Source organism: Felis catus, chromosome F2 (assembly GCF_018350175.1).
Source record: "Felis catus isolate Fca126 chromosome F2, F.catus_Fca126_mat1.0, whole genome shotgun sequence".
In the NCBI taxonomy this organism is placed as follows: Eukaryota; Metazoa; Chordata; class Mammalia; order Carnivora; family Felidae; genus Felis; species Felis catus.
In genome coordinates, this window is record NC_058385.1 from 46548791 (window position 1) to 46568010 (window position 19220).

Here is a 19220-nt window from a genome sequence, read left to right on the forward strand (position 1 = left end):
CTGAAGCTCTTTGCCAACAGTCACGTGAGTGAGCCACCTTGGAAAAGATCCTCCAGACCCAGCCAAGCCTTCAGATGACTGGCCCAAGCTGAAATCTTGACTGAAACACTCTGAGTTTAAACCATTCAGCTAAGTCACTTTCAAATTCATGACCCACAGCCACTGCTAACCTTTGTAGTTTTCAAATTTATTGGCATAAAGTTATTCATTATATACTCTCATGACTAAAAAATCCCTATTATATCTGTATTGTTTCCTTTCTTGTTTCCGGTGCTTTTCTTGGTGTGTGTGTGTGTGTGTGTGTGTGTGTGCTTTTTTTCCTTGTTTTTTCTTTCCTAGATTGTTATTGATAGAAGTTTGTATATTTAGCTTTTTTAAAAAAGTTTTTAATGTTTATTTTTGAGAGAGAGAGACACAGAGCATGAGTGGGGGAGGAGCAGAGAGAGAGGGAGAAACAGAATCCGAAGCAGGCTCCAGGCTCTGAGCTGTCAGCACAGAGCCTGATGCGGGGCTCGAACCCACAAACCGTGAGATCATAACCTGAGCCGAAGTCGGCCGCTTAACTGAGCCACGCAGGCACCCTTGTATATTTAATTTTTAAAGAACCAGCTCTGCTGTTTTATTGCTTTTGGTTCTGGTTTCTCTTTTGTTAATTTGTTATATATTTTTTCTACTTTAAGTTTTGTGGTTTCTTTTTCTACCTTGATTTGTGCCCTTAACTCACTTTTACTCTTCCAACAAATTTATTTAAATCTATAAATTTACACTGAAGTGTCGACTGGACCCTACTGACTTTCACATGTAGTATTTCACATTGTTGTTTAAATATATATTTTCTGCGATGTCTTCTTTAACCTATTAATTACATAGAAATGCATTTGAAATACCCAAACATGGGATTTGAAAAACTTTTTGTTAATTTCTAATTCATTTGCATTGTGGTAAAAGAAAATGGGCCTTTGGGCAAGAATTTATTAAAATTTATTGACTTCCTTTTGGTTAATGTGCCATATATATCTGAAAAGAATGTATGAATATTAGTTGAAGACAGGATTCTACTCTCGATATAAATTTGATCAATCTTGTTACTTTTGTTGTGCAAATGTTCTACATTCTTCCAATATTTTGCCATCTGATATACTAGTTTCTGAAAGCAATGTTACAATTTTCTCCCAGGAATTGTGGCTTTATCAGTTATTTCTGTAATCCCATCTAATTTTGGATTACATTTTGAGACTATATTTAGGTACATGCACCACTGCTCTATCTTCCTGGAAGACTTTTATTAATGTGCTTCTTTATTCCTATTAATGTTTCTTGCCTCAACATTTGACATTATTTAGCTTTCTATGTTTATAACTTTGGGGGAATATTTTTCTATATCAACCTTTATGTATAGCTTTTGTCTGGTAAACAGCAGGAAACTAGATTGCTTTTTAACTGTTTTGAAGAATTTTTTCCCATAGGTGAACTTAATCAAGTTACATTTTATATGATTTCTAATGTATTTGGACTTATGTCCACCATTTATTTTGTGTTGTCTATTTATTACCTTTTTCTTTCTCTCCTCTCTTTTTTTTGGGGGGGGGGGGCTTTTTTCCTACCATCTCTTTCATTATTACCTTTGTTTCCTTTTTTTTAAGTTTATTTATTTTTGAGAGAGACAGAGAGTGAGCATGAGTGGGGGAGGGGCAGAGAGACAGGGAGACCCAGAATCTGAAGCAGGCTCCAGCTCTGAGCTGTCAGCACAGAGCCCGACGCGGGGCTCGAACTCAGGAACTGTGAGATCATGACCTGAGCCGAAGTCGGACGCTTAACTGATTGAGCCACCCAGGCGCCCCTATCAATCATATTCTTTTTCAAAAAAATCCCATGCCTCCCCTCTGGATTCACTCTTCTTTCTAGCTGAAGTTCACTTCTCCACTTCTTTCAGTGAGGATCTGTGATCAGTAACCTGTCCCAGTCTTTGCAAATTTGCAAACGGCTCGATTTTGACTTTATTCTTTTGAGGTGATCATGAGGCTGTAGTTGCTAGTTACTTTGCATTAGCACTTTGAAGCTCTCGCTCTAATGATTCCAGGCATCTATTATGGCCAGGAGATGTCTGCCTCAGTCTAATTGTTGTTCTTGTGTAGGAATGTCTTTTTTTCTTTGTTTGGTTTAAAAATTTTCACTTTCTGCTTAATGTTCTACAGTTTCACTAAGGTCTACGTGGGAGGATTTATTTATCATGTTAGGGATTCATAATGTATTTGTAATGTAAAGCACTCATGCCTTTCTAGAATTCTGGTGAATTCTCTTCAAATAGAGCTTTTCAACCCTATCTTCCTATTAGATATGTGCTGAAAACTCAATGTTCAATTTATCCTTTACTTAAAAAAAAAAAAAAAAAAGTTCTTCTATGCTACATTCTAGGTGCAGTTTCTAGCACCTTCTTCTAATTCACTTATGCTCAGGCTGGTTGGAGTCTAAATGGTTACTACACTTTAGAAAAGGATCTCGAGGGAGGCGTTAAGGTGGTGGAGAAGTAGGGGGACTGGGATTCTCCTCCCCCCTCCAACACAGCTGTACTGAGGTCAAATCACGTGGAACATCCAGGGAATCAATCTGCAGAGTGGCAGAAGGATCTCCATAGGTGGAGGGAGACAGCTTGGCCAGATTGAGGTGTGTGTATGTGAATTGGGGGAGATCTCTGTTTTATCAGAGTAGGCACAGAGGAGAGCAAACCCCTTCTGTGGAGAGACAAAAGGGACTGGGAGACTGGAATTGCGGTATTGTGTTAGGACATGAGAAACACTTCTGTGGACAGCAGACTGCGTGACTTTTCTTTGACACTGCCATGTGTGTGCTCCTGTGGGGGAGGGGAGCCACCCCCAGGGTGCAGCAGCGATCTCATGGGCTCCCAGGTGCACTGGGAGAGAACAGACCCCTCCCTTGAGTATGGTGGGAAGGGGGTGTATTGCCTCCCCAAGGACAAAAGACCCCGCAGGCACCAGCCAAAGGCCTTTTATCGGCAGGGTTGAGTGGCACTATGTACCAAAACAGGATCCAGTTGGTGTAGGGCCCTTTAAGACATCGGGTTTTGAATCCCAGCCGAGCACCTAGGAGGCACAGGGGACTGTGGAGCAGGACAAGCTGACCGCCCACGCTACTTGTGAGGGTTGCCTGAACAGTGTGGTTTGAAACACCCAGTCTGGGGAGGAGAGATAGGGGTGTTGCCATTTCGATCCCCATCGCCAACATGGTGGGGTTTCAGGGAGCAGCAGAGCTCCCCCAGTGGAGGCGGGACACTTACATCAAACCCTGCCCCTCTGTGCCTGGTAACTGCTCACCTACTGGAGTAGGGCTGACACTGAGCCAACCAGATGGCCCCTTCTCCACAGGAGCACAGCCACTGGTCCCAGGCACCAACAGACCACTCTCTTGCGTTTTTGTGTGTTAGTCTGTCTTTTGCTTTTCTTCTTTTTCTTTCTACCCTATACTTTTTTTCTTTTGAAATCAGGCTCATAGTTTCTGATTTGGTTTTTGGTCAAATCTTATTATATATATAATTTTTTTCTATTTTGTTTGTTTGTTTAATTAGGCATTTCTACTCTATTCTTTTTACACCTTTTCTATGTCTCCTTTATTTTCCTTTCTCTCTCTCTCTCTGCATTAAGCCTTATAGGTTTTTGGGTTTTGTTGTTGTTGTTTATTCTCTGCTTGGTCTTTTTTCTGTCCCTTTTGTCTTTCTCTTTGTATGGGATCAGGCTCCCCACCCCCCTTTCCTTTTTTCCAGGCTTACTTCAACCAACAAATCAAAGCACACCTGGTGGAAGGTCCAAACGCTCCACCACTACAAGCAAGGAGGAGTTTTGCAGAGGACTGACCAATTGGATAGAGCACTCGAAACACAACGCACTGTGAAAAACACTTCCTGAAGTGCCAGGCCTTGGACAGTGTATGACCCATTTTTAATATAGTAGTACTTGCAGGAGTACTTGCAGTAGTATGTGCAGGACACATAACAAGCTATTAAAACACACAAAAGACAAAAACCTAGCCAAAATGATGAAACAGAAGAATTCTCATAAGAAATTCCATCAAGAAATGACAGCCAGAGAATTTCTCAAAACAGGTATAAACAATATATCTGAACAAGAATTTAGAATAATAGTCATAAGACTAATAGCTGGGCTTGAAAAAAGCATAGAAAACAGCAGAGAATCTATTGCTACAGAGACTAAAGAGCTAAGAAATAGTCATGATGAATAAGAAATGCTATAAATGAGACACAAAATAAACTAGAGACAGTAACGGCAAAGATAAAAGAAACAGAGGAGAGAACAGGTGAAATAGATGATGATATTATGGAAAATTATGAAGCTGAGAAAAAGAGGGAATGGAAACTACTAGACCACGAGGGAAGAATTAGAGACCTAAGTGATTCAATGAAACAAAATAATATCGGTATCATAGGAGTTCCAGAAGAAGAGAGAGAGAAAGGGGCAGAAGGTTTATTTGAACAAATTATAGCTGAGAACTTCTCTAATCTAGGGAAGGAAACAGGCATCCAAGTCCAAGAGACACAGAGAACTCCTTTCAAAATCAACAAAACAGGTCAATACCACAACACATCATAGTGAAACTGGCAAAATACAAAGAAAAAGAGAGAATTCTGAAAGCAGCTAGGGACAAACGAGCCTTAACCTACAAGGGTAGACACATAAGGGTAGTAGCAGACCTGCCCACTGAAACTTGGTAGGCCAGAAGGGAGTGAAAAGAAATATTCAATGTGGTGAATAGGAAAAATATGCAGCCAAGAATCCTTTATCCAGTAAGGCTGTCGTTCAGAATAGAAGGAGAGATAAAGGCTTTCCTAGACAAACAAAAACTAAAGGAGTTCATGACCACTAAACCTGCCCTGCAGGAGATCCTAATGGGGACTCTGTGAGTGAAAAGCAGCAAAGACTACAGGGGACAAGAGACATCACCACAAGCATGAAACCTATAGTTAACACAACGACACTAAATACGTATCTTTCAATTATCGCTCTGAATGTAAATGGACTAAATATCCCAATCAAAAGACACAGGGTATCAGAATGGATAAAAACAAAAACAAAAACAAAAACAAAACCCAAAACAAACAAGATCCATCTATATGCTGCCTACAAGAGACTCATTTTAGTCCTAAGGACATCTGCAGATTGAAAGTGAGGGGATGGAGAACCATCTATCATGCTACTGGATGGCAAAAGAAAGCCAGAGTAGCCATACTTATGTCAGACAAACTAGATTTTAAAACAAAGACTGTAACAAGAGATGAAAAAGGGCATTATATCATTATTTAGGAGTCTATCCATCAAGAGCTAACAATTGTAAATGTTCATGCCCCCAATGTGAAAGCACCCAAATACATAAATCAATCACAACCATAAACAAATGTATACCTAATAATACCATGATTGTACGGGACTTTAATACTCCACTTACAACAACGAACAGATCATACAGGCAGAAAATCAATAAGGAAACAACAGATCTGAATGACACATTGGACCAGATGGATTTAACAGATATATTCAGAACTTTTCATCCTAAAGTAGAATACACATTCTTCTCGAGTGCACATGAACATTCTCCAAAACTGATCACACATTGGGTTACAAGGTAGTCCTCAACAAGTATAAAAAGACTGAGATCATATCATGCATATTTTCAGCTCACACTGCCATGAAACTTGAAATTAACTACAAGAAAAAAATGTGGAAAGCCTCCAAATACAGCGAGGTTAAAGAACATCCTACTAAGGAATGAATGGTCAACCAGGCAATTAAAGAAGAAATTAAAAAATATATGGAAGCAAGTGAAAATGAAAACATGACAGTCCAAACCCTTTGGGATGCAGCAAAGGCAGTTGTAAGAGGAAAATACATTGCAATTCAGGCCTATCTCAAGAAGCAAGAAAGGTCCCAAATACATAACCTAACTTTCCACCTAAAGGAGCTACAAAGGCAGCAGCAAAGAAAGTCCAAAGCCAGCAGAAGAACAGAAATAATAAATATTAGAGCAGAAATGATATAGAAGCAAACAAAAACAAAAACAAAAAAACAACAACAACCAAAAAACAAACAAACAAAAAACCAGTAGAACACATCAATGAATCTAAGAACTGGTTTTTTGAAAGAATGAACAAAGTTGATAAACCCATGGCTAGACTTCTCAAAAGAGAGAAAACCCAAATAGATAAAATCAGGAATGAAACAGGAGAGATGACAACCAACACCACAGAATATAAGCAATTATTAGAGAACACTCTGAAAAATTATATGTCAACAAATTGGACAATCTGGAAGAAATGGACAAATTTCTAGACACCCACACACTACCAACACTCAAACAGGAAGAAACAGAAAATTTGAACAGTCCCAGTGAAGAAAAATTTGAACAGTGAAGAAATTGAACTGGGTATCAAAAATCTCCCCACAAATAAGAGTCCTGGGGCAGATGGTTTCCCAGGGGAATTCTACCAGACATTTAAAGAAGAGTTAATAATTATTCTTTTCAAACTGTTCCAAAAAACAGAAACATAAGGAAAGCTTCCAGAATGATTCTATGAAGCCAGCATTACGATGATTCCAAAACCAGACAAAGAGCCCACTAATAAGGAGAATTATAGGCGATATCCCTGATGAACCTGGATGCAAAAGTTCTCAATAAGATACTAGCAAATCGAATTCAACAGTAGATTAAAAGAATTATTCACCATGATCAAGTGGGACTCATTCCTGGGCTGAAGGGCTGGTTCAACACTTGCAAATCAATCAACACGATACTTCACATTAAAAGGAGAAAGGATAAGAACCATATGATCCTGTCAACAGATGCAGAAAAAGCATTTGACAAAATACACCATCCCTTCTTAATAAAAACCCTCAAGAAAGTCAGGATAGAAGGAACATACCTTAACATCATAAAAGCCATATATGAGAGGTCCACAGCTAATATCATTCTCAATGGGGAAAAACTGAGAGCTTTCCCACTAAGATCAGGAACATGACAGGGATGTTCACTCTCAACATTGTTGTTTAACATAGTGTTGAAAGTGCTAGCTTCAGTAATCAGACAACCACATGAAATAAAAGACATCCAAACTGGCAAAACAGAAGCCAAACTTTCACCCTTTGCAGATGACATGATACTCGACATGGAAAACCCAAAAGACTCCACCAAAAAAACTGCTAGAGCTGACACAAGAATTTAGCAAAGTCACAGAATATAAAATCAATGTACAGAAATCAGCTGCATTTCTACACATCAATAATGAAGCAACAGAAAGAGATATCAGGGAATCAATCCCATTTACAATTGCATAAAAAAACATAAAATAACTAGGGAGAAACCTAACTAAAGAGGTAAAAGATCTGTACGCTGAAAACTACAGAAAGCTTATGAAAGAAACTGAAGAAGACACAAAGAAATGAAAAAACATTCCATGCTCATGGATTAGAAGAACAAATATTGTTAAAATGTCGATACTACCTAAAGCAATCTACACATTCAATGCAATCCCAATCAAAATTGCACCAGCATTCTTCACAGAGCTTGGAAAAAAACTATCCTAAAACTTGTAAAAAACTACAAAAGACCCCAAATAGCCAAAGTAATGTTAGAAAAGAAAACCAAAGCTGGAGGTATCACAATCCCAGGCTTTAGTCTGTATTACAAAGCTGTAATCATCAAGACAGTATGGTACTGGCACAAAAACAGACACAATGGAATAGAATAGAGAACCCAAAAATGGACCCACAAATATATGGCCAACTAATCTTTGACAAAGCAGGAGGGAGTACCCAATGGAAAAAAGACAGTCTCTTTAGCAAATGGTGCTGGGAGAACTGGACAGTGACATGCAGAAGAATGAAACTGGACCACTTTTTTACACCATACACAAAAATTAAATTCAAAATGGATGAATGACCTAAATGTGAGACAGGAAACTATCAAAATCCTACAGGAGAAAACAGGCAGCAACCTCTTTGGCCTTGGCCACAGCAACTTCTTACTTGACATGTCTCTGAAGGCAAGGTAAATAAAAGCAAAAATGAACAACTGGGACCTCATCAAGATAAAAAACCTCTGCAAAGCGAAGGAAACAATCAGCAAAAAAGGCAACTGACGAAATGGGAGTAGATATTTGCAAATGACAGATTAAAAGGATTAGTATCCAAAATCTATAAAGAATTTAACAAACTCAGCACCTGAAAAACAAATAATCCAGTGACGAAATGGGCAGAAGACATGAAATAGACACTTTTCCAAAGAAGACACCCAGATGGCAAACAGACACGTGAAAAGATGTTCACCATCGCTCATCATCAGGGAAATACAAATCAAAACCACACTGAGACAACACCTCATATTGGTCAGAGTGGCTAAAATTAACAACTCAGGATACAACAGATGTTTGTGAGCATGTGGAGAAAGGGGATCCCTCTTGTGCTGTTGGTGGGAATGCAAGCTGGTACAGCCACTCTGGAAAACAATGTGGAGGTTCCTCAAAAAATTAAAAATAGAATTACCCTACAACCCAACAACTGCACTACTAGGAATTTATCCAAAGGATACAGGAGTGTGGATTCAAAGGGGCACATGCACCCCAATGTTTATAGCAGCACTATCAACAATAGCCAAATTAGGGAAAGAGCCCAAATGTCCATCAACTGACAAATGGATAAAGATGTGGTATATACATACAATGGAATACTATTTGGCAATGAAAAAGAATGAAATCTTGTCATCTGCAACAATGTGGATAGAAATAAGCAAAATAAGTCAGAGAAAGATACGATTTCACTCATGTGGCATTTGAGAAACTTAACAGATGAACAAAGAGGAAGGGTAGGAAAAATAAGATAAAAACAGAGGGAGGCAAACCATAAGAGCCTCTTAAATACAGAGAATATATTGAGGGTTGATGGGAGTGGGGAAAATGGGATGGGCATTAAGGAGGGCACTTGTTGGGATGAGCACTGGGTGGATTTAAGTGACAAATCACCGGAAGCTATTCCTGAAGCCAGACTACACTTTATGTTAGCCAACTTGAGAATAAATAGAATAAAAAATAAGTAAAAAAGATAAAAAAGGATTTCAACTACTGTAACTTTTCATTTCTAAGAGTTCTAATTAATTCTTCATATCCACCTGTTCTTGTTACTTTTTGTTTCATAATTTACTGTTCATTTTTAATAAATGAATCCTTTTTCTCTTTCAGCATATAGACACTTACAAGTCTGTTGGATGGTTTCCTAAAATTCTTTACATCAGAATTGAATTTGTGTTCCAATGCTAATATCACTGGGTGAGTTTTTCTTAGCATTAGATCTTCATTCCTTTTGGAATTGGTGCTGCAAGCTTATTTTGAGACAAAGGTTTAGTTGTTTCTGTTCCCCATTCCTTCTCCCCCTGTGCTTACTCCCTCTGAGAGCTGCCTCTGCCTTGCCACCTGGGAATGTAGTTCAGAACCAGGTCTTATAAAAGGTAAGTTTGAGCTCTTGTCTCTCAGTGATAGTGGGGCTATTACAGACTTAGTTCCAGAGCCAAAGTCCAGTTCAGTTCCTGGCCGGGAGACTGCCATGTTGTGCCTTGCCAGGTCCAGCTTCCTGAAGCCATCTGGTTCTGGCAGCAGCCGACAGTTTTACTGGGACTCCTCCTGTGCTCCGGGAATCTCTACCCAAGGCCTTGACTTGAAGCTGTAACCCTACTTATCCCTACTCCACCTCTGCCTTGTGCGGAGCATTTTCAACCCTCAGCACCCAGCAGGAGCCAAATACTTGCCCACCACTGCCCACCTCCAGAACAGCTGCAGCTCCACTTGTCACCCGGTGTTTTTACTTTACTTTTTGCTTTTACTTTTATAAAGGGAGTGAGAGAGGGAGGGAAAGAGAGGGGGGGGAGGGGGGAGGGGGGGGGGGAGAGAGAGAGAGAGAGAGAGAGAGAGAGAGAGAGAGAGAGAAGCAGGGCTCACCCCATGTTTAATTTATTTACTGCTCTGACTACATCTTTCTGGCTTCCTCTTTTTATGTTTGATCAATTATGGCCATGTGCTGACATATGAACTTAACATACCATTTTGATCTAAAACTAATTATGTGTTTTTCTTTTATGTTTATTTTCTAGAGAGAGAGCACGCACATGCACGCAAGCTGGGAAGGCACAGAGAGGGGGGGGGAGCAAGAGAATCTGAAGTGGGCTCCCAGCTGTCAGCGCAGAGCCTGACGTGAGACTCAAACTCACCGGGCATGAGATCATGACCTTAGCTGAAGTCAGACGTTTAACCGACTGAGCCATCCAGGAGTCCCTATATGTGTTTTTCTATCCTCAGATGCCCAGTGTCATTGTAGTGGACACGTCGGCTGCCTATCTAGTATCCATTCTTACCTTCTGCTGCCTATAGTACCCAACGGTATAACTTTTCACTGCCCATATGCCTTGAAAGGGTCATCCCTGATTATTTTAAGCCATGTAATAATTACATTCCCCCAGCTGTAGTGTTTATTTAGAGGTGGACATGTGACAAGTCCAGTAAGACTCTGCTTGGAATGTTAGAGTGATACATTATCTTTTTTTCCTGAAAATATGGTATGTAAACACCTAAAACTGTTTTAGTCATTTTGACATATATTTTATATACATGTGCACACATACACACACATGTACACACACACACACACACACACACAGCCTGCACAAAGAGTAGATAGAGAAATGGAATCAAGCCTTGATTAAACCTCATTTAAAGCACATTATTAACTCTGGACTTTTTAAATACAGGCATTAATAAAGTACCTTTTATATTAAGACAATTTAAATTGGGTTTTCTGTTACTTAGAGCCAAATATTTAAATGACACAGAATCGAAAGTGGTCATTACTACTTGATACCTAACCTACTGCTACATGCGCCTGTCACTGCTTTCCAAGAAGGAAAACATATTGTTTGTGTTCCATGTTTCAGCAAAAGATGAAGGTCAAAGGAAGGGTGGGGTGTAATGATAGCAAACTCTCTTCAAGAATGAGATGAACTGAATTATGGTCTAAGAAAACCCACATCTAAATGGAACAAATAGCACAAGGGATCGGATGCTGACAGAGCACTAGGTAAATTCTAGGAACTGACCATGGAGACAACCAGCAGAACAAGCTAAAAAGATACTCTGAATAAACAAGTGAGATAAAAATACGCTCACTGTGGGAAAACTCTTTATAGGGAATACCAGTTTTTGTTTTTAAGAAAACAATCAATGTAACAGTTAACAGGCAAAACACAGCCAAAAGATGGGGAACGGCAGAGAGACTTAAAGAAGCAGTGTCAGTTGGCAACTGGAAAAAAAATGACTGATGTTAGGACTGAAAGTGCCACCAAAGTTACAAATGCCTAAATTCTTCCAACAATGTTACACTCAGGATATTTATTATTATTATTGTTATTATTATTATTTTGAGTGAGAGAGGGTGCAAGTAAGTGAGGGCAGAGGGAGAGAGAGAATCCCAAGAGGGGCACATAGAGAGAGAGAGAGAGATAAAGGGAGTGAGGGAGGGAGACAAAGGAGGGAGGGAAAGGGAGAGGGGGAGAGATGGAGAGGGGGGAGAGGGGGAGAGAGAGGGGGAGGGGGGAGAGAGAGGGGGAGAGGGGGAGAGAGAGGGGGAGAGAGAGGGAGAGAGAGGGAGAGAGAGAGGGGGAGAGGGGGAGAGACGGAGAGAGAGAAGCAGGGCTCACTCAAAGCTGGGCTCGTATTTTTTACCCGAAGTGGGGCTCGAACTCACAAACCATGAGATCATGACCTAAGCCAAAGTCAGATGCTTATCACCTGAGCCACCCAGGCACCCCTCAGGACATTACTTTAAAATTAAACTTTGGTTAAAGGGGGAAAAAAAGACATCGTAATTAATAAGATAAAATATATAGGATATTTGGCTAGCTTTAATATATTGAGTTTAATTTTTTTTTAATGTTTATTTATTTTTGAGAGAGACAGAGACAGAGAGAGCATGAGTGAGGGAGGGGTAGAGAGACACAGGGAGTCACAGACTCCAAAGCAGGCTCCAGGCTCCGAGCTGTGAGCACAGAGCCTGATGTGGGCCCCAAACTCATGAACCGTGAGATTGTGACCTAAGCCGAAGTCGGATGCTCACCCGGCTGAGCCACCCAGGCGCCCCTGATATACTGAATTTAAAAAGTATAATATAGAAGAGTATCTAGTCTCATAAAGACCCAACGTGGAAAAATTAGCTAAATAAACTACGAATTTGTGTTCTTGCATTTCTTTCTGACTCACTTGCTACCATCCCTAAATAGCATTGTGCATGTATCTTTTAATTGACCGTATTCAGAAATTTATGAAATGTACTACCTATTAGTACTTAGCAACATTTTCATAGATATATCTCCTCAGGGAAGGGAAACAAAAGCAAAAATAAACTATTGGGATTACACCATAGTAAAAATCTTTTGCACAAGAAACCATCAACAAAACAAAAGGCAATCTACTGAATGGGAGAAGATATTTGCAAATGATATTACCTAATAAGAAGCTAATATCTAATATATATATAGAACTTATAGAACTCAACACCAAAAAAGACAAATAATCCAACTTAAAAATGGGAAAAGAACCTGAATAGACATTTTTCCAAAGACACACAGATGGCCAGAGACAAATAATGTAAAGCTGCTCAACATCACTAACCATCAGGGAAATGTAAATCAAAACGACGAGGTATCACCTCACACCAGTCAGAATGGCTAGGAACAGAAAGACAAGAAATAACAAATGTTGGCAAGGATATAGAGAAAAGGGACCCCTCCTGCACTGTTGGTGGGAATGCAAATTCGTGCAGCCACTACAGAAAACAGTATGGAGATTCCTCCAAAAATTAAAAAAAAAAATACCATATGATCTAGTAACTCCAATGCTGGCTATTTACCCAAAGAAAATAAAAACACTAAGTTGAAAAGATATATGCACCCCTATGTTTATTGAAGCATTATTTACAATAGCCAAGATAAGGAAGCAACCCACGTGTCCATCTATAGATGAATGGATAAAGAAGATATGGGTTGTGTGTGTGTGTGTTTACATACACATACAATGGAATATTACTCAGCTCTGTAAAAAAGAATGAGATCTTGCCATTTGTAACAACATGGAAAGACCTACAGGGTATTATGCTAAGTGAAATAAATCAGACGGACAAAAACCATATGATCACTTATATCAGACGGACAAAAACCATATGATCACTTATATGTGGAATTTAAGACAAACAAACAGAAACAGACTCATAAATAGAACTGGTGGTTGCCAGAGGTGAGGGGAGTGGGGGAAATGGGCAAAAGAGGCGAAGGGGATTAAGAGGCACAAACTTCCAGGAAAAAAACAAGTACCACTTATTGGCTAGCTTGTTGAATACATACAAATATCAGTATTTCTTTGGTATATATGTGTTTATGATTAAAGGACAGAGAACTAGAAAACAACAAACTGGGGGCGCCTGGGTGGCTCAGTCGGTTAAGCGGCCGACTTCAGCTCAGGTCATGATCTCGCGGTCCATGAGTTCAAGTCCCGCGTCAGGCTCTGTGCTGACAGCTCAGAGCCTGGAGCCTGTTTCAGATTCTGTGTCTCCCTCTCTCTGACCCTCCCCCATTCATGCTCTGTCTCTCTCTGTCTCAAAAATAAATAAACGTTAAAAAAAAAATTAAAAAAAAAAAGAAAACAACAAACTGTCCCTTTTTTAATCAGATGGGTATATGTCTGTTTGTTGAACATGGTTTGGTCTTAGAATTGTTTTGTTTCTCTAATAATTACTGGCAATAACAATAATAATAAATAAGTATTTAAGGTTTCTAAACTCTTCCTTGGAGGAAGTGCTAAAAATCCTAGTGAACAAAGACAGGCTTCAGAAAAACTAAACAGCACTGGGGCACCTGGACAGCTCAGTCAGTTAAGTGCTGGACTCTTGATTTTGGCCCAGGTCATGACCTCATGGGGCATGAGATCAAGCCCCACCTTGGGCTCTGCACTGACAGCATGGAGCCTGCTGGGGATTCTCTCTCCATTATTCATAATAACCAAAATGTGTAAATAACCCAAGTATTAGTTGACAAATAATACACACACACACACACACACACACACACACACAATGGAATACGATTCAGACATAAAAAAAAATATGGAAAATCTATCATTTACAATACCATGATTAAACACGGAGGACATTATACTAAGTGAAATAAGCCAGACACAGACAAATACTGTATGATCCTATTTATATGTGGAATTAAAATTTTCAATTATTTATTTTTGAGAAAGAGAGACAGTGCAAGCAGGGGAGAGGCAGAGACAGATGGAGACAGAATCCAAAGCAGGCTCCAGGCTCTGAGCCGTCAGCACAGAGCCTGATATGGGGCTCGAACCCATGAACCATGAGATCATGACCTGAGCCAAAGTTGGATGCTTAACTGACTGAGCCACCCAGACGCCCCATATGTGGAATTTTAAAAAGCCTAACTCAAAGAACCAGAAAATAGAATGGTGGTTGTCTGAGACTGAAGGGTAGAGGAAAAGATATCGGTTAAAGCATACAAATGTTCAGTTTCAAGATGAGTAAATTCCGAATTTCTTTTTATTTATTTATTTTACTTATTTTTAAGACTTTATTTGAGAAGACAGAGAATCCCAAGAATGTTCCATCTCTGTCAGCAAAGAACCCGACATGGGGCCCGATCCCATGAATTGAGAGACCATGCCCTGAAGCTGAAGTTGGATGCTTAACCAACTGAGCCACCCAGGCACCCTAAGTTCTGAGGTTCTAATGCATAATATGCTGATTATAGTTGGTAATACTGTATTGTGTACTTGAAATTTGCTGAGTAGATATTAAGTGCCTTAATACACACACGTAACTGCGCGAGGTGACAGATGTATTAATTAACTTGATTGTGGTAATCATTTCACATAAGTATATAAGAATACCAAGGGGTGCCTGGATGGCTCAGTTGGTTAAGTGTCCGACTTCAGCTCAGGTCATGATCTCAAGGCTCCTGAGTTTGAGCCCCACATCAGGCTCTGTGATGACAACTCAGACCCTGGAGCCTGCTTTGGATTCCGTGTCTCCCTCTCTCTCTGCCTCTCACTCACTTGCTTGCACTCTCTCTTTCTCTCTCTCTCTCTCAAAAATAAACATTAAAAAAATTTAAAAAACAGATAAAGAATACTAAATCATCACATTGTACCCCTTAAAGAATCATGCTGTGCTACCTAAATACATACAATTTTTATTTGTCACCAATACCTCAATAAAGCTGGAAGAAAAAGGAACAAGCATCTTTTTAATCTGTAAATTAGAAGCTCCTTTGTCAATGATTTTAGTTTTCATATATAAAGTTTAAGTTGATCATTCTAATGTTTATGTATTGGTTTTTTTAAAAAAAGGATTTTATTACAAAGATATAACCATAAAGTTAAGTTTTAACAGCAAAAATTATATTAAATAGGTAAATCTTTTACATACAACACAAAAGAGTTCTTTATGGAATGCCTGCCTACACATGATCTAATTCTCTATTTTCCTTGTAAGACATCTAGAAAAAGTCTTTAGTGGAATGGTACTAAGCAAATTTGGTATGACAATTTCCATAGCATAATGACAATCTCCAAAGTTCTTTCATTTTTAAAGGGTGAATAACAAAAGAAAAGTCAACGTGGAGTTAGTGAAAAATTCTGCACCAAAAGAGGTTCATCAGCTCCACATGAAGAAAGGCATACCACTGAAAATTATTACCAGTAGTAGGAGTATTTCTTTCTACCAGTCATTGATAAAATAATCCAAGTCTAGTTGCTAAGTAAGCGAAGCTGGAAATAAAATTATTTACTATGGAAATGACTACAGTGCTTTCAAATTATATATGGAAAATGTACAGCTAACCTCCTCTGCAGAGTTGTCTACACTTGTAGACTCCAATCCCCCTATTTTCTCTGTAAACCGGGTTTTAGACTAGTTTTTCTCCCTCACTGTTCTCCTGAAAGTGCTTCTGCACGATCACCGATGACCTTCGCGTTGCTAAATCCACTGGCCATTTCACCATCCTCATCTACATGACTTCTCCAACGAGCAGGACACAGATGATCACTTTCTCCTTCCTGAAACACTCTCTTCACTTGGCTTCTAACACTCCACACTCCTATCTCCAAAGGCTTCTCCTCCTCAGGAAGATCTTAATCTCACCAATCGTCTTTCCACAAAGCCCAGAGCTCAATCCTCTTTTCTTTAGACCAGATCTCATACAATCTCATGGTTCTACACACTATTTGCTAATGACTCCCAAATTTCTATTTCGAGTCAGGATCTTTCCCTTGAACTCCAGCCTCCTATAGCCTCATTTGAACAGGCATCTTAAATCGGACACATCTAAAACGAAACTATTGATTGCCATCCCACTCACCTCCCCTTATCTCTCCACCCTCAAATCTTCCCCATCTCAGTAAACAGCAACTCCATCCTTCCAAAAGCAGGCCAAAGGCCTTCGAGTCATGCTTCCTTCTTTTAGTCCCGCACTCGGCATCCAGTCCATCCGTAAATTCTGGTAGATACCACCTGGTCTGAGCGCCCATCACCTTTCACTTGGATTTCTGAACCAACCTCCTAACCAGTCTCCCTGCTCCATCCTTGCCCCAACAATTGATTCTGAACACAGCAGCCAGAGCGATCCTTTAAAAACACTGGGTCAGAGAGGCACCTGGGTGGCTCAGTTGGTTGAGCATCTGACTTTGGCTCAGGGCATGATCTCAGGGCTCGTGGGTTCGAGCCCCACATCAGGCTCGGTGCTGACCGCTCAGAGCCTGGAGCCTGCTTCGGATTCTGTCTCCGTCTCTCTCTCTGCCTCTCCCCTGCTCGCGCTCTATCTTGCTCTCTAATATAAATAAATGTTAAATTAAAACAAAAAACAACAAAACAATGTTGAGTCAGATCCCCCAACTCCTCTGCTCAAAACCTTCCACCCACTCCCCTCCTCACTCAGAGAAAAAGCCAAGGTCTTTACCAAGGCCAGTTTAGCTCTCAGATCCCACCCCACCCTCCCTCACTCTGCTCAAACCTGCTGGCCTCCTTTTGCTGGTCCTCCAGTAAGACTGACAGTTTCTGGGCTTCAGCACCTGCCTGGTATACTCTTCCCTAGATAGCTCCAAAGCTGTCCCTCACTCCCTCAGGTTTTGTTCAAAAATCTTCTCCATGACGCCGTTCCTTATTTTAAAACTACATCTGTTTCTTCTCTCGTTCTTCCTATCCCCCTTCCCTGCTTTATTTTTCTTCTTAGCAACTGTTACCATCTGACTGGATACATTTTATTTTAATTCTTAAAAATTATTTTGTTTAGGGGCACCTGGGTGGCTCAGTCAGTTAAGCGTCCGACTTCAGCTCAGGTCATGATCTCGCGGTTCGTGAGTCCGAGCCCCGCGTCGGGCTCTGTGCCCACAGCTCAGAGCCTGGAGCCTGCTTCGGATTCTGTGTCTCCCTCTCTCTCTGCTCCTCCCCCACTCACACTCTGCCTCTCTCTCAAAAATAAATAAACGTTAAAAAAAAATTTTTTTTTAATTATTTTGTTTATTGTACCCACCCGCACGTTCCTCCAGTGGAAAGTTAGCTCCGTGAGGACAAAGATTTTCCTTTGTTCACTCTTCCATCCCCAGTGTGTAGAACAGTGCCTGGCCATGGAAGGCACTCAATATACAGTTGCTACAAGAATGCTGAATACGCAAACTCTTGGATCCTGATAAGGCGAAGGGACTTGGGAGACGATAATATCCAACCTCTTTCCACATGGGAAATAGGACATCCCTTCTGACGTTCATAGGAACTGTGCAAAGTCTTTATCCTTTAGAGTAACTCAATGTGTTCTAAACATGGCAAAAATCTCTTCATTCTCTTTACTTCAGTCTCTCTCCAATGCCTTTCCTACATCCAGTAAGAGATGAACTTACTGTCATCGAAAAATCTCTCATTTCCCTTCAGCACTACTGTCATAATATTGCAAAGGCAAAGCGAACGCATTCAAAATGGTATCGAAATACAAATAACGAAGAGAAGCAGTTAAGTGCATAAACAACCAAATAAACCCAACTCTATTCCAAATCAAACTGCACTGGGAGCGATGAGCTTAACTTACTATCCACTGTAACCTTTAATGAGCAAACAGTTTTCTCATGAAACTCCTTTAAAACTAAAAAGAAGCTGGTATGGGGGCCCTTGCTCATAGCCGTGAAAATTAAGCGCGAGAGAAACCAGTTCAGGCTACAAATCAAATCAAACATGTCTAGAACATGCCTGGACAGGTGACAGGTACAGAAGCAGAACACTGGAGTAAGGCAGATGAGGCTCAAATCCCAGCTCACTCTTGTCTAGCTGTCTGACCGGCGACGAGTTAACTCAGACTCTCCGTGCTCGGTTCCTTGTCTGTAAACTGGAAATGGAACTTCACAGGGTTGCTGCAAGAGGTATTAGGTATTTCCAACACCCAGCACAACGTCTGACACATAGTAAGCTCGGAAGACAGTTATTACTAGAATTCCTATACCACTGATACTATAGCTAGGAGCTCCTTGGTACCATTGTTATTATTTAGTGAGAAGTGTTACTATTCAATGGTGTTTTGTTTTGTTTTGTTTTGTTTTGTTTTGTTTTGTTTTTACCTAGTGATGTTCAGTAGCCAGTTTTAAAGAATAAATGTATCTTTTCCTCGAGGCAGAGCACTGTATTGGATAACCTGGCGGGTAAAGCACCTGCTTCCTAGCATTGCACATTAAGAGGCAAATGCTGTCTTTAAACACGGGGCCATGTGCCATTCTGGACCGCTCACTCACACCCCAACAGCTGTTTACGCCTAGACTGCAGGGTCCTTACGACCAGCCACGTCGCGCGGTGCGCAAGCCGCGACAGCACGCGCTGGGTCCGGGCGCAAAGGCGAAGCGCCGGCGGAGGGCTGCGGCTCAGGCAGCCCGATTCATCGCGAGCGGGCCCCGCCCCAGGCCCGCCCGCCGCGGGCCGCACACCCGGGCTGCCTCCTCCTGCGGACTGTCACGGCCTTTACCCGCAAGAGCAAACAAGAACCCTCGTCTCGCAGGCCTTTTCCCAGCCCCCACGGGCGGCACGGCCCAGAGGAAAGCCAACACGGACCCGCGA

General features: G+C 40.7%; 1 protein-coding gene across 6 annotated transcripts in view; it reads right to left on the minus strand.

Annotated features, from left to right (window-relative positions):
- The window catches only part of ANKRD46 (ankyrin repeat domain 46), a 61561-nt gene that overhangs the window by 42035 nt on the left and 306 nt on the right, over positions 1 to 19220 (minus strand). The window lies entirely within an intron of this gene.